Here is a 17,171-nt window from a genome sequence, read left to right as displayed (position 1 = left end):
ATAGTTCGTCGTAGACGCTACTGGGTGTAAATTCATAATCTTGAAACGGGTCTTTCTGGTTATCTCCCGTCTGTAACTGTGGACCAACTCCCGGCGCTTCTCGGGTGAATACTGAACAGAAGTATTGGTTTAGCAGTTCTGCCTTCTCAGAATCTGATTCCGCAAAATTACCGTCATCCGCAAATCCCCCTATTGCCCCAGGTACATTAGATAGATTGTGAGCCCACCAGGACAGACAGGGAAACATGTTTGAGTACCTGAATAAACTCATGTAACCCATTCTGAGCACTCCTGGGAGAAAGGTATAGAAAATTGAATAAATACTAGCATATACAGTTATCAGTGCACCTAAAATTTAGGCTTGCTCACTTATGGCATTTGTGCATGAATTTTAAAGTATTCTTAAGTTATGCATATGATAGCCCTGCCCATGTCCCTTCTATGCTCTGCCCCTTTTATGCCCTCTCACAAATGCACTATGCTTATGTCTACGTTTGTTTACATGTTTGCTAGGCTTTGATAAGAATATAATAATTGCCATTGCTGGGTCAGACCAGTGGTCCATCCTGACCAGCAGTCCGCTCATGCGATAGCCCTTAGGTCAAAGACTAGTGCTATGAATCTAGCCTTATATGTGTATGTTCTGGTTCAGCAGGAACTTGTCTAACTTTGTCTTCAATCCCTGGAGGGTGTTTTCCCCTATAACAGCCTCTGGAAGAGCGTTCCAGTTTTCTACCACTCTCTGGGTGAAGAATAACTTCCTTACGTTTGTACAGAATCTATCCCCTTTTAACTTTAGAGAGTGCCCTCTCGTTCTCTCCACCTTGGAGAGGGTGAACAACCTGTCTTTATCTACTAAGTCCATTCCCTTCATTATCTTGACTGTTTCAATCTTGTCCCCTCTCAGTCTCCTCTTTTCAAGGAAGAAGAGGCCCAGTTTCTCTAATCTCTCACTGTATGGCAACTCCTCTGGCCCCTTAACCAATTTAGTTGCTCTTCTCTGGACCCTCTTGAGTAGTACCGGGTCCTTTTTCATGTACGGCGACCAGTGCTGGACGTAGTATTCCAGGTGGGGGCATACCATGGCCCGGTACAGCGGCATGATAACCTTCTCTGATCTGTTTGTGATCCCCTTCTTAATCATTCCTAGCATTCTGTTCGCCCTTATCGCCACCCGCCGCACATTGCGCAGATGGCATCATTGGCTTGTAGACCAGGACTCCCAAATCTTTCCTGGGGGTCTCTCCAAGTACTGCACCGGATATCCTGTATTCGTGTATAAGATTTTTGTTACCGACATGCATCACCTTACACTTATCCACATTAAACCTCATTTGCCATGTCGCAGCCCATTTCTTGAGCGTGTTTGTCACATTGCAGGTCTTCGCAATACTTCTACATCCTCACTACTCTGAATAACTTTGTATTGTCTGCAAATTTAATCACCTCGCCCATCGTATTAATATCAAGGTCATTTATAAATCAAGTTTCAAGTTTATTTATTCATTTGATGAATCGCCTATTAAAATTGCTAGGCGATGTACAAAATCCAAGTAGAAAGTAATACAGAGAAACTATCATTTTAACAATATAATTACGTAAAATACAAACATGAGGTGGGAAGGGAAAAATTAAAGGTTACAATCTTAAATTTGGTAGGAAAAGGAAAAAACAAAAGGTAAGGGGCTATAATCCAAAGCACAGTTAAAAGCATCTCTGAAGCATGTAAAAATTTCAGATATTAAAAGCATCGATAAATAAATAAGTTTTTAAAAGTTTTTTAAATGTTGCGATGTCTTTTTCAGTTCTAATGTATTGAGGGAGGGCGTTCCACCATTGTGGTCCCATCACTGTGAACATATCTGATCTCCTTGTACCTATGATTTTCAAAGAGGGTACTGAAAGCAGATTTTGACCAGATGATCGAAGAGTTAGTTATAAGTTTAATAGAGACGTTTTGAATAATTTGGAGACGTTTGATCTCATTTAATGCTATCCCTTTAAAGAGTGCATTGCAGTAGTCCAATTTCGCGATTACCAATGAGTGAATAAGAATATTTAAAGATTTGGGGCATAGAAATTTTGAAATTGCTCGAATCTTACGTAGTCTGTAAAAGGTAGTTTTAATAATAGTACTGATGTGATCATGAAAATCAAGTTTGGTGTCAAAAGTAACCCCTAAAATTTTTATATTGTTTACTAATTGCAATGGGATATTTTTTATAGTAATAGGAGCAATGAGAGTGGAACTTTCTTTCCATGGGAATAACATAATATTGGATCTATAGTGTCGAAAGCAGCAGAAATATCTAAAGAAAAAAGAATGACTGATTTGTGATGGTCTAAGTAGTATTGAATATTCGATGTTAGACCTATTAAAGAGTATTCTGTATTATGAAATTTTCTAAATCCTGTTTGGTTGGGGTGTAGTGTATTAGTATTTTCAATAAATTCAGAAAGCTGGTTGAAAATCAGTTTTTCTGTCAATTTAGCTAAAAATGGTATGTTGGCTATTGGCCGGTAATTGGAAAGTTTGTTAATGCTAATTTTGTAATTTTTGAAGAGCACAGGTCCAAGCACCGAACCCTGCGGCACTCCACTCTTGACGCTTTTCCAGTCTGAGTATTGTCCATTTACCTCCACTCTCTATTTCCTATCCGCAAGCCAGTTTTTAATCCATGTGAGTATTTCACCCTCGATTCCATGGCTCACAATTTTTCAAAGTAGTCGTTCATGCGGGACCTCGTCGAACGCCTTCTGTCCATGAGTGGGCAGTTTTTCTTGAGGTTTGCTGTAAAATATATTATTAAGTATTATTAAAATATATTAATAAGTATTAAGTATCAAATGTACGTATATTTCTTGATTCAATTAAGAACATTTCTTGATTCATGTTAGTTTTTCCATTCAAGCTACTAATTGACTTGAACTCCTATTATAATCACAGTACTCATTTGCCTTGGTAATTGGGCCTGTAATAATTAGTCTTCTTATATTATACTGAGGGCTCTCCTCATATTTTGGGAGGCTTGTAGATTACATAATAATTTCTATTTTTTTTTTCTTTTTGTAGTGTATTATGCCATAGGCACCAGGGCCAATCACAGCCTTCGGTTCCTCTCCGGCACATCACAGGATTACCAGAAAGGGGGCCTATGGCACTGATTTGCCCAGACACTTAATGCCCTTTCTAAGGGAGAGGCCTTAGGCACCTGGGCCAAACATAGCCTTAGGCCCCTCCCTGTTGCATCCCAGAATGCAGCAGGAAGGGTAAGGCCTGCCATTTTGAAAAGGCAGGCATGCCGGTATCACTCCAGTCAACCTTCATAGTAAAGGTAGGGGGGGTGGGGTTGTTGGGTTGTCAGGGGGTTTTCGGGGGGCAGAGGTCCCTGGCATCTAGAGGGAGTGGGCATCCCTTCTGCTGACCTTGAAGTTGAAGGGGAAGAGGGTGTCTGAGGCAGGGGTGGGAGACCCTTGTAGAAGGAGGGAGTCCCTCCTGCCATCCTTGAAGTTAAAACTGCAGGGGTTGTCAGGGGGTCAGTGGGTTGTTGGGGAAGTCAGGGTACCCCGGCAGTTGTGGCAGGAGGAAGTAGGTGCAGTGAGTATTGGGTGGTTGGGGGGAGGGGGTCTGAGCTGTCAAATCTTACTTTCCTCTCAGTGCCTGAGCTGATCAGTGCTTAGGCACTGACCAGACAGTAAGACTACTACAGCTCAAACCCTGCCGGAAAATTTTGCCCTCAAATGTGGCACAATGAGATTTAGAAATCACCTGGCTATGATAGAGAATTGCCCGGAGTGTTCCTTTAAATATTAATGAGTCAATTTTACTACCATTTTAATATTAATGACCTCATTGTACTACATTTGCATGGCAGAGTCAGAGACTGCTAAGAAGCTCAAAATAAACTACGGTGAGCCGTTCTGATAATCAGCTGGTAAAATTCTGGCATGCTAAACCAGCTGGAACTGGTTTAGCGACCATCGTTAGGGCCCTAAGTGGCAGCAACTCAACTAAGCACTATTCTGTAAAGCTATATGTAAGTGACATAGCAGGTAACTGCAAGAAGGGGGTGTTCATATGGATGGAGCTTGGGAGAGCATTGGAGAGGCTGAATGCCCATGGTGTACAGAATATAGTAAGTTATGCATGCTCTTAGATTGGTTTAGATTAAATTTATTGCTTGATATACTACTTAATACAAAATAATTTTTCCCCCACCCTTTTTATAAAGCTGCACTACTGGCTACCACTGTGGTAACTGCCCCAAAACCCATAGGAATTTAAAGGGCTTTTGTTGTAACACGCAGCAGCCACTAGCACATCTTTGTTAAAGAGGGACTTAAAGCGATGTACAATAAAACAGAAAATAAACAATATACATTAAAAAAATGGATTACAAAAACAACAATCATAATATAAAATACCAACCACTCCCAAGCACCCAGACATCCTACTGGCATGTGCCATCAGCGGTGTAGTGAGGGAATGAGGCACAAAGGGCTGTGGCACCCAAAATCACTGTGCCATGCGCCCCACACTCTTCCCTGCCATATGCGCCCCCCCCCCCATACCCCCCTGCCCCATATACCTCTTCAAATCTTCACCAGCATCAGACAACATCTCCTGTTTAATGCTCACACTGGCCTCAGCTCTCCCTCTGATGTTACTTCCTGATCCCATGATCAGGAAAGATCCTAGTGGCACACTACTAGTAATGGCCCTTTCTATTAAATGAGCTCATTTACTCTATCTTCTGTCACCTTCCACTGAACCAGTTTCTAACTCAGTTACTTTAGAACCTACTGCAGAGGCACGCCATTTATTTATAAGTTGTCAGTGCAATACTATGTCAAAGATTTTGCTGAAATATAAGTACACTACATCTATCACTCTCCCTTGTTTCAGCTCTCACGTCCGTCAGTTAAAGAAATGGATCAGATTAATCTGACAAGAACTACCTCTAGAATACCATAATGTTTCAGCTCTTGTAACACATTACAAGATTGAAGTGAAAAGGACTGAAGAGGAGGAAGTGCTGCTGCTCAGAAATATTGCGATTTGCTGAGCTCACTATGCAAAAACACTTATTCAGTAGGCAAGAACACCAACCAGATAAGCCTTTTTTAAACAAAATCTCCATGGGTTATAAAATTAAGATTTATCCATTTACCATGTTGTGGTAAGTTACATGAATTAAAATTATCCATAAGCTCTGAAAAAGGGTGAGAAGGTTGCGAGTAGGATAGCTTATCCATTTAGGTTAGGCCACAAAATAGCAAGCCTAACTCAAATAGATGAATGGTGATAGCAGCTGCCTTATATACTGTAAAATGGAATTATTTAAATGGATGGCATCACTGATTATACAAATAAATAAAATAAAGCTCAAGTATCACAACTTAACTGTATCTAGTGGCTGATGCTGAATATTACTATAACTCAAATGGTAGCATAACTTCACCACCATTAGAATACCCTTATGCATTCAACACTTTTATCCAGGTTTCAAGGATCCTCAGCGGCACCACTTGGAGCTCAATAACCTTTCATTGCTCCAAGCTTTATGTGTCTACTCGTCATCGGGTCCTGTTATTATATTTAATACTCAAGTACTATTCTTCACTCTTGCATTTTTTAGAATTTTTGTATTTTTAATCAACTTAAATAGTATTTAAAAGCTGTTACTTAGCTTTTTCATGTGGTCTCCGGCAAGGGGAATGTCATACCGACATGTTTCGCTGTAAATAGCTTTATCAAGGAATATTAGACATGTTGATTTCTGAACACTGTTTTACAGAAGAAAAACACCTTTTTGGGGTTCTATCCATCTCTGTATGCTTCTGGTGTCTGTCTATCATTTTGTCCATATGCTTATGTTGGCAAATACACAAACAAATACATACAGCCTTTTAAAGTCCATCTTCTAGCTGCAAGTAAGGGGAGACCAGGTCCTGCTACACAGCAGGCAGAGCAGGCACAGGAACGATGGACCAGTCACCAGCCATAGGGAGACAAGGCCTCACTTCTAGAATGAAGAGCTGGCAAGGGAATGATGGATCAATTCAGATGGCTGATCTCCACTGCTTGACTGAAGAGAGGAACTGGTGCCAGAGTGATGAATCAGCTGTATGCAGCAGGAAGGCCTGATCAAGCTTCTCAAATGAGAAAATAAGCTTAGCTATGGCTGCTACAGAGACCACATCTACAGGCAATAAAGACATAGTGTACCTTAGGAGTTGTAGAAGAAAATGATTGACACATGTGTAGAAGTTCATTTGATACAGGCACAAATGTACACATGCACCAAGGAAAGCTATATGGACATGCATGAGCATCAATCATAGGAACACATCATAGGTGCATATCATAGGCATGCATCAAAGGTGTCGATAGCCATAAGGCATTCGTGTTGCAAAAGCGATTTAAACAGACCACCACTCGTGAATTTCCTGCTTCTTGAGCAGTTGGGAAAGTGTCATACACATCATATAAACACATCCATTGATGCCATAGGTGAAGGAGAGGGGGGCAGAGAAGTACCAGCAAACTATGCAAACATGAATATTTTTTCCAATACTGCGGGAGATGGCTGAAATTTTCTCGGCCCATTGCTCATTCCACACTTAATTATATTTTTTGCTCATTGATTGAACCGAGCAAAAAATATATAGATATTTCACAGTTCTCTGGTATGCTTCACAGTGCCCCTTTGCATGCTTCCCTCTTTATAAATTTACACTTTTAATGGGCACACATAAAACGTGCCTTTAATACATGCGCTTGAAATATATATATATAAAATTGTATGTATGTATGTATGTATGTATGTATGTTCCTTCAAACCAAAACCAGTATCATATTTACATTTTTTTCTTTATTTTTCTAAGGCCTTCAGAAGTGCCAGTTTGTTAGCCATTAATATGATATTGGCCTCCTCATTAGGCCCGTAAATTTTATTTAATCAAGTCTTCAAAAGTGTTCATTGCTCGATTTTATATCAATTTCATTAAATAGCTGTAATAAAAAGCTAAAACTTATTTTTTATTTGTTTGTTCGTTCATATCGGGAAGGGACCTGTCATTTCGACATGTTTTGCCCAGAGGCTGTTTCAAAAAAAATCCCCCCTTCCTTTTTCTATCTGCACCATCCCGATCTGATCATTACTTGTATGTTCCAGCATAACTCCAAAACGCATTGACAGATTTCAATCAAACTTGGTATACACATCAATTACTATCTGGGAAAAAATACTGTGGGGTGGGAAGGGGGTGACATGTAAAGAATCATCGAAAAAGACAGATTTTCCTTTGACCAATTGTGTGAAGCTTGGAGAATGATATCACACTGTGCTGTGCTGTCATTGCTATAACATTGCCTCCAAGGAAATCTAATGTAATTGGACAAGTGCAATCAAAGCTACATCTAGAGCTTCAGAGACAGTACAAAAGCGTGAGGCCCGACTACAGAATATGAAAGATAAGTGTCTAATCCATAGTTTTGGGGCTCGCTAAGGCACTCCCGATTCTGTTTAAGTCCAAGTTCAGCCCCATAGAGAGGGCTGAGATTGGAATATTTGGGATTGGGATTGGGATATCCGTGCAACTCCGGATGATCAGCTAGTGTGCTTATAAAACACTTGTATATGGTCTTCCTTCCATATGATGATAAATGTTATTTCAATTTCATGGCAGACCTGTCAGTAACACACCAGCATCTCCAGACCTGTTGGTAATTTCAGGTCATTATAAGTCATTGCTACATTTTGTGCATCACCAACTGATGTTAGGGTATCGATTGGAGTGCTCATTTTAATATTAATGACCTTATTTTAATACTAATGACCTCGTTATACTACATTTGTATAGCAGAGTCAGAGGCTGCAATGAACCCACGGAAAAACCCACGGTGAGCCATTATGTGCATCAGTTGGTAAAATACTTCAACGTTAAACTGGTTCAAACTGGTTTAGCATTGATCGTTACAGTTTAGAGCATTCTGACTCCAGTTCCCACGGACATAGGAAAAGGAAAGATTTAGACTTAACTCATGCCTTTCTTGGTAGGTCAAAGTGAATTATATTCAGGTACAATAGGTGTTTAAGTGACTTGCCCAAGCTTAGAGGAGCAGCAATGCAATTTGATCCAAGCTTCCCTAGCTTTCAGCTCACTACTATAACAATTATGCTACTCATCTACTTTATTATTATTATTACTATTAGATTCTTAATGTACCACTTTTTGGTGGTACAATCAAAGCAGTTACATATTATATATAGATAATTTATTTGTCCCTAATAGGCTGCCAATCTAAGTTTTGCACTGGGGCAATGGAGAATTAAATAACATGCCCAAGGTCAGAAGGAAAAGTACCACTTTATAGAATCACCCCTTTATCTTTGTATATGTTATTAAATCAAATGATGGAAAGTAAAGTTAGACGTGATGTGTCACATGATCTAGTTCAAGCATATCCAACAGGTAGATCACGATCTACCTGTAGATCGCGGAGGGGTCAGAGGTAAATCACCAGCCCCACTTGGCTCCAGCAGCTCGCCCCGTTGCTAGGAGAGAGCTCGTGCTGACAGATTGCCTGCTGAGGGCTTGCCGCTGCTGCTGATCCTTTGCCTGTCTTTTTTCCCTGCCTGCAGGTATATTGAGGGTGCTTGTTGTTTTCATGCCAATAGTTTGTGGGTACCCCAGGGGGCCACCTCCCGCACCGCGCGACGATACGCCACAGGCCCGGCGTCATGCCTGGTCTCCTGCCTCTCAGAATCACCCATTCCTGCCTCCGCCTCAACACCCATTAGAAGTGTGTTATATACCGGGTGATATCCATTCACCCAGGCTTTACCTGAATACACTTACCATATTAGTTGTATCATGTGCTGGTCATTGGCCGCTTTATAGTTCTCTTTCATTAAATGTTTTCAGGCAGACACAACAGAGTGTCAAGAATTTGGTGATTTTGACAGGTTTTTCCAATTTTGTTCTAACTTGCCTATACCTTGCCTTCAAATTGGTTCAAACCACTGTGACTTTTGCTTGTCTCTGCAATTTTATTTTGCCCAGCCTTCGCGTTGATTCTACACTGTGTGCAGAATTTATTAAATCGCGTGTGGTGGTATTGGAACTTATTTGGCGGCATTTGATTTTATCTGGTTTGCTGGACAGGTGTTTGAGGGTTTTTGATGATTGTTTGATGGTATTTGATTATTGTTGGAAGTATGATGAATTCTTATTTTTACTTTTAGAACTGCATGTGTGGATTTGGCATCTCCAGTCCTTGTATTGCACATCATCCAGGGATCTTCAGTTCCTCTTGATCTTTAATACTTTGGGATAGTGACAGTTTTGGACCAGATTCAGCCAGTATTTATATTAACTTAGCAGATTTGGCCTTCTTACATCCAGCCACCCCAGTATAGCGAAGATGAGTGTTCCAAAGAGGAGCAAAACCTACCACTTTCATGATGAATGGGAAATGGACTACTTCATCATAGTGAAAGACAAGTATTGTTGTCTAATTTGTAATGCCCCAGCATCCTTGCCCAAAAAGGGTAATCTGGAACGTCATTATAAGGCTCTGCATAGCAATAAGTTTGATACTGATTTTCCACCCAAAAGTGAAATTCGTAACGTGAAGCTCAAAGAACTTAAATTGAAATTGGCTACTCAGCAACAGTTGATGACGAAGCCAAGTTCACATTCGGTCAATGCAACCATAGCATTCTTCAAGGTCAGCAATCTGATCACAAAGAAATGCAAACCTTTCACTGAAGGGGAATTTGTAAAAGATTGTTTTCTTGAAGCAGCTGACAATCTTTTTGAAGGATTTAAAAAAAATAAGAAAGAGATCATAGCTGCTATTCAAGATGTACAATTGTCACGAAACACCGTCATGCGGCGAATAGAAAAGATGTGTGGAGACACAACTGAACAATTGTTGCAGGATGTTTCAAATTGTGTTGCTTTCTTACTCCAACTGGATGAATCTACAGACATAAGAGACATAACCCAGTTATTAGTCTTTATCTGGATCGTTTTTGAAGACTTCTATGTTAAAGAAGAACTACTTGGAATGATTTCTTTAAAAGAGAGAACTACCGGTCAGGAAATATTCAGTTATTTCCATTCTTTTGTGACAGTGTAATCTTCCATTGCAAAGACTTGTTTCCAACACTACTAATGGAGCAAGAGCAAGGACAGGTGAGGTTAAGAGTTTCATAGCCCTCTGTAGACAGCATGACAACTTCCTAGATTTCCTTTCTTAAAACTGCATCATTCAAAATCAAGTTTTGGCAAGCAAGAGACTCAATACAAAGACTGTCATGGATATCACTTTCAAAATTGTAAATTCAGTTTGTGGAAGATCACTTCAAAAACGGCTTTTCAATCTTACTCTTGATGAAGGGGCAGCGAAAATCATTTTGCATACAGTTGTAAGGTGGCTAAGTAGGCACAAATTTCTGCAAAGATTTTGTGATTTACTGAATGAAATAAGTTTTTTGAAGGAGAGGGGAGATGACCAAGCAGAGTTGTAAGTTGAGGATCTGGCATTTCTTGCTGGCTTTACAGGTGAACTAAGTGATATGAACCTTGAACTATAAGGTAAACCAAATGCATTGATGAGATGATGAGTACAGTTTCATCCTACAAGAGCAAATTTGAGCTAATGATGACTGACCTTGCAAACAACACTTCTGATACTTTTCCTAATACGAAAGACCATCCCCAATCAGCTGAACTTGCAGGACTCCCTGAAGCCGCTAATTTTTGACCAAAGAAACATCCAAGTTGAAAATGTCCAAATCCAGACCATTTGGACATGGGAGGGTGAGCATTGTGATGGGCTGGCCACATACATGTGCCAACACAGCAGTGGGACACCTTAGAGGGCAGTGCTGTGAACTTCACATAAAGAGTGCCAGAAGTACATCTCATCATATATGTTTCATGTTTTATTAACATTTGAGAATATTACCTGTATTTTATTGTAAACCGCTTAGATCTGTAATCTCAAATGTTAATAAAACATGAAACATATATGATGAGATGTACTTCTGGCACTCTTTATGTGAAGTTCACAGCAGTGTCCTCTAAGGTGTCCCACTGCTCTGTTGGCACGTGTATGTGGCCAGCCCATCACAATGCTGACCCTCCCATGTCCAAATGGTCTGGATTTGGACATTTTCAACTTGGATGTTTCTTTGGTCAAAAATTAGATGTATAGTTAAGTGTCCTAAGGGTTGGACATCCTGTCAGCCTAGACATCCAAGTAGACAATTAAAAAAAAAAATTGGATGTCTAGTGGTTCAGCTTTTGAAAATGGGTTTTCTGTGCTCCGATATTGGACATTTAGTGGGAAACGTTGTAATCGGACTTAGGTATCCTTTTCGAAAATGGCATTCTTAAGGTAGAAATGACTGGTAATATGGTTAAAAGTATATATATAATGTGGTATAATGAAAAGGTTCTTAACAGATGAAAAGGAGAAAAAGTATGGAGAGTGTCCAAGAAAAACAAACATGATAACTACATAGTGGACAAAACTATAGGGCCTAATGGAACACATCCTAGGATTTTCAGGCTCTAGAACAGTGGTCTCAAACTCAAACCCTCTGTAGGGCCACATTTTAGATTTGTAGGTACTTGGGGGGCCTCAGAAAAAAATAGTTAATGTCTTATTAAAGAAATGACAATTTTGCATGAGGTAAAATTCTATAGTTTATAAATCTTTCCTTTTGGCTAAGTCTTAATAATAATATTGTAATTTATAGCTAAAGAGACGTATGATCAAGAAACTGTTTTATTTTACTTTTGTGATTATGATAAACATACTGAGGGCCTCAAAATAGTACCTGGCGGGCCGCGAGTTTGAGACCACTGCTCTAGAAGGTCCATTGAAGGATCCATTCAGTTGGTGAGGTACAGTCCAAGAAATCATGGTTGTACTAGAAAGAGACTGTAATAAATGAATCTGGGAAAATCACAGATCTAAGCGAGTAGGGGATAGATGAGCTCATCCTAAAGGCTTATTTCACTGTTTTCCTATGCTATTATTTCAACAAGTAACTATATCTCCCTGTCTCTCCTTTCAGTTCAAATGATTATTTGCATACACTTTTGAAGACAGTCCAGGCATCCATAGTTTCAAGTATGCTAGAGATGCCCTTTTGGGGAACAAGAAAGTTATAATTTAAAATACAGCTTAAATGATAATTAACAAATAAATAGCATCAACTTTTCATTGTTTCTTCCTTACCTACCCACTCCAGTTTCTTTAAAAGAATATTATATTGCTCAAGTTTGTTAAATATTTCACCATTTTCCACTTGATCTCACAATGAGTTTGTTTCTCTTTTCTATTCTCTCTTCCTGTTCTCTTCACTCCTTTTTTTTTCTCCTCAGGCATTCTCTCCTCGCTCATCTTTCTTATTTCCTGCTTTATTCATCACTGTCCATGCATTTTATTTCCTCAAGTCTCAGTCAGATCCATAACCCTTTGCCTTATTTTTCCTTTTCTTCTTTTTCTCTGCTCCTTCCTTGCCTCTTTGATCTATTCCCTCCTTTCCTATAGATTGTTTATTTTTAGCCTGTCTGTTCCTTCTCCAACCAGTATCTGTCTCTCTCATACACACTCTCACACACAAGCACAAACCACACCACACACTTTTTATTTTTCCTCTGGCTCTCTGAAAAGGAATTATCGGGGGGAGAAAGGAGAATGTAAGAGTTATTTTGTATGCAAAACTGAGTAAGAGGAACTGACAGCTAACAATTGACAACTACAAGATAATAGAGATTGATACATGCACTGTGTAACTCTCTTAGATATACACAAGTTCTTGTAGCAGACTTCAAATGCATCTTATGCATAAAACAAGCACCTTTGTCTATAAACACTACATTATAGCAATCTATGCCCTACGTGATGCTGTGATTATTAGATTCCATATACTTCATTGGTTGGAAATTCTGGCAGCAGCTATGAACCATCTTCCTCCCCACTATGTCCATCTAATAAGGATTATTTATCTTCATAATAAAGATAATTCCAACAGCCTTCACTCGGTCTGCTGAATTTGAAATTTATAAGTAATAATACCAGGTAAAGGATGTGTTTATATGAAATATCACACAGTCTTCTGTGAAATATTGTCCCAGATTCTATAAATGGTGGGCACCTACAGGTAAGCGCCTAGATCAGAGACGCCTACCGATGTAGATGCCTTTTTTAAATTATTATTGGTTCAATCAGCAGTGTAAATTGAGCAGTACCATTAAAAAAACAAATTAATTTTTGTGTAGGTACCTACATTGGTAGGCATGATATAGGCATCTATACCAAGATGCTTACCTTTGCCTACCAAAAAAGTAATGGTTAGGGGCAAAGTTTGGGCATGGATTGCCTTAGGGGCTGGTAGGCATCTGTATTAGGCGACGGTAAATTAGGCCAAGCAAATCCTGTCCTAATATAGCAACATTTTGATGCCTAGGCATGATTCTACAAATGACGTTTAAGAATTGATTGACAATGGCGCCTAGATTCTAGGTGCCATTTATAGAACCAGGGCCATTGTTTTAACTTGAGCCGCAGCTTTGGTGATACAATGTTTCCCAGCCATACTGTGATGCAGAAGTACTTACACCTGGAAGATAAAGAAAGGGCAGAAATATCCTACCAAATTAATGCCCTGTTCCTGGTTGGCTGAAGAGCCTATAAATCAAAAAGCTCTGCCTTGGGATGGGTGAGAGGGAATTAAATTAACACCAGATCCTTTCCCCAACTTCCCCAACTTGTGCCTTAATCTGATATTATGCCCTGAAATGCAACCTAAAACACTAATCTAGGCTAAAGCACTGTTTTGTATTAAACCCTAACAGAGACTCTGAGTCTAAAGGCTATACAGTACTATTGTCTAGCTGATTTTGCTGCATTAAGAAAAAGAACTACAATGATATAACATACTGAAACACAAAGTTTACCTTTCCCAAGTTTGATTGCCAGCAGGCAAGATATTGCAATGGATGGTTTTTTTTTTTTCTCCTTAGCAGAGCAGATCCTCCCTCAGTACTTCTTCAGGTGCAGAGAATAGGGTGAGTTTCCAGATCTGGTGAGAGGGTTTGGTGTTTCAGGTTGATGCAGATTGTCCTTGTTAAAATAAGCTGGAGAAATGTGAAGGGTAATTTAAGAGTAGTATGAGTAATTTGAGCCTAGGGTGGGCAGGTAGAGACAGGTTGCTCTGGTATCCCACTGCATCTTTCACAACATTTAATCCCCTATATTCCATGTAGAACATGGAGATCCTCTCAGTCTAACTTATTAACCATTCCTTCATTAAATATGCTTTGACTTCACCTGATCTAAGACCTTCGGCATCATCAGCCCAACTTATGGAATTCCCTCCCTCTTCACATTCATCTAGAGAATTTTATTTTTTTTAATCCTCTCTTGAAAACTTTTCTTTTTAACAATGCCTTCGGACTTAGTTTTCAGTGACCCCCCCTCTGCAGTGAAGACTTTCAGGCGCTGGACGGGGAATATCTGCATGTTTCATCTTTTAAGATCACTTTCTCTGTAACTGTACTATCTACAAATGGAGTTATCTGCTTCTTTTTTCTTTATTTTATCTCTTCCACTCCTCTCTGTAATTTTGTTTTTACATTCAATGAACTATTCTGAAAGATAATTCTCTAGGGTGCTATCTTACATGATTCTTTTTTTATTTATTAACTTTCAATAATGATATTTACGGTTCATAGACAAAATCATGCGAGACAACGGCGCGCAGACAACTGAGCGCAAGGTTGACGGCGCGCCGAAGAAAACCACTATTTTAAAGGGTTCCGACGGGGGGTGTTGGTGGGGAACCCCCCCTATTTTACTTAACAGACATCGCGCTGGCGTTGTGGGGGGTTAAATATTGAGGAACTAAAGCCAGTACAAGGCAGACTTGCACGGTCTGTGTCTGTAGATGGCCATTTGGGGGAGGATGGGCTGGGGAGGGCTTCAATGGCTGGGAGGGTGTAGATGGACTGGAGTGAGCTTTGACGGAGACTTCAGTAGCTGGAACCTAAGAACTGTACCGGGCAGAGCTTTGTATTCTTGCCCAGAAATAGTTAAGAAGAAGGGAAAAAAAATTAAATTGAATCAGCTTGGGCAGACTGGATGGACCATTCAGGTCTTTATCTGCCGTCATCTACTATGTTACTATGTTACAAGTCCCTGAAGGAAAAGGAAAACCTCTCTTAAGATAGATTTGGGAAAATACTTTTAATTATCTCTTGGGTAAGAAGCATGGAATTTGCTAATTTGGGGGACTGTGCCAGGAACTTGTACCTATTTTGGCCATTCTTAGAATCAGGATATTCAGCTTGATGGACCATTGGAATTGGATTGTTGCAGTTTTTCTGTTCTTATGATCTGTCTTCTGAACTTGATAGCTGCATTTCTTCCTGTAATATTTTCTGCTTTTTTTCTTTCAGATGCAATATTTATTTATTTATATTAATTTATTCAATTTTCTATACTGTTCTCCCAAGGGAGTTCAGAACAGTTTACACAAATTTATTTAGGTATTCATGCATTTTTCCCTGTGTATCCCAGTGGGTTCTCAATTTATCTAATGTACCGGAGGCAATGGGGGGATTATGTGACATGCCTAGGGTCACAAGGAGCAGCATGGGTTTGAATCCACAACCTCAGGCTATAACCAATGCACCACATTCTCTCAGATAGGTCACTTCAATCATTCTTCCAAATGATATTTGGCTAAAGTTACTAGTGTATACCTCCATGTTAGCACACACTTTGTCAGTGGATTGTCCTTTTTATATGTCTGTTGAACTGTAAGAATTTGTTTTGCGTTCAGTACCGAAATGCCAATATAACCTATCATTAAAGAAGTAGAGTGAGAAATATCTGATCAATGCTCAAATGCCAGTAATGAAGTTTTATTAAATGCTTAACTTCACCAACTTTTAGAACTGGATATTTGATGCCAGGCAGACACCAACATTGGCTATCTGGGCCTGACCCTTATTGGAGGCAACGGCTGACACTTATTTAGAACTCAGCTGCTATTCAGTCAGGCACCCACATAAGACACTGGTGCACACAACATGAGGGAATCCCCACTGCTGTAGGCTCCACCTATCTTTCAAATCCCTGGTGATCTAGGGAGATCCCTTGCCGCAATAAGTATAGTGGCCACGTCTACTTACAATGTAGGCCAGCATTTTGCTGGCCTACATTGTAAATATCTTTCTCTCTATTAGGGAGACGCGTAGGGCCACCTAGGTTTGCCTAAGGCCCTTAGGCAAGCTTAGGAGGTCTGCAGGCCTTCCTAGGCTCCCAGAGGCACCTTCAATATAGGCGGCCTGCCTGGGGAGTATGTTTTTAAAAAACGTGCATCCTGATTGGCTGATTAGACATGTCAACCAGCGCTGATTAGAGAAATGCGCCTGCCTGATCGCAAAGATAGACAGCTATGGAATGTGTTGTCAGAGGTTGTGGTTAGTGCGGTGAATGTGGCTGGTTTTAAGAAAGGTTTGGACAATTTCCTGGAGGAAGGGTCCATGGTCTGTTGTTGAGACACACATGGGGGAAACCACAGCTTGTCCTGGATCTGTATCCTAGAATGATGCAGCTGTTCGGGTTTTTGCCAGGTACTAGTGACCTGGATTGGCCACCTTGAAAACAGGCTATTGAAGATGGTAGCATGTAATATTGCTGCTTGCTGGGTTTTTGACAGGTACTAGTGACCTGGATTGGCCACTGGGCTACTGGGTTAAATGGACCATTGATCTAACCCAGTAAGGCTGTTCTTATGTAGGTTTAAGGATCTGGGTTGGCACTGTTAGAAACAGGATACTGGACTTGATGGTCTGTCCCAGTATGGCAATTCTTATGATCTTATGTATTCAGCGACACTACACAAACACATACATCCCTCCTGCAGGCCGACTTTCGGTGGGGTTTGGGGGTTCCCTGCCACTTCTGGTCAGCTGATTGTGGCAGGGAGATTTCCTTGCCACAATCAGTTTAGCGGCCACGTATATTTGAAATGTAGGCCGGCATTTTGCTGGCCTACATTTCAAGTGCCTATTGTGTTCCTAGGGAGATGCCTAGGGCTGCTTAAGCTTGCTTAAGGCTACTTCTGGGCAAAACC

General features: G+C 40.2%; 1 protein-coding gene across 5 annotated transcripts in view; it reads left to right on the top strand.

Annotated features, from left to right (window-relative positions):
- The window catches only part of ADGRB3 (adhesion G protein-coupled receptor B3), a 1,500,610-nt gene that overhangs the window by 1,032,248 nt on the left and 451,191 nt on the right, over positions 1-17,171 (top strand). The window lies entirely within an intron of this gene.

This window comes from Geotrypetes seraphini, chromosome 3, assembly GCF_902459505.1.
Source record: "Geotrypetes seraphini chromosome 3, aGeoSer1.1, whole genome shotgun sequence".
Lineage (NCBI taxonomy): Eukaryota > Metazoa > Chordata > Amphibia > Gymnophiona > Dermophiidae > Geotrypetes > Geotrypetes seraphini.
This window is presented reverse-complemented; position numbering and strand designations above follow the sequence as displayed.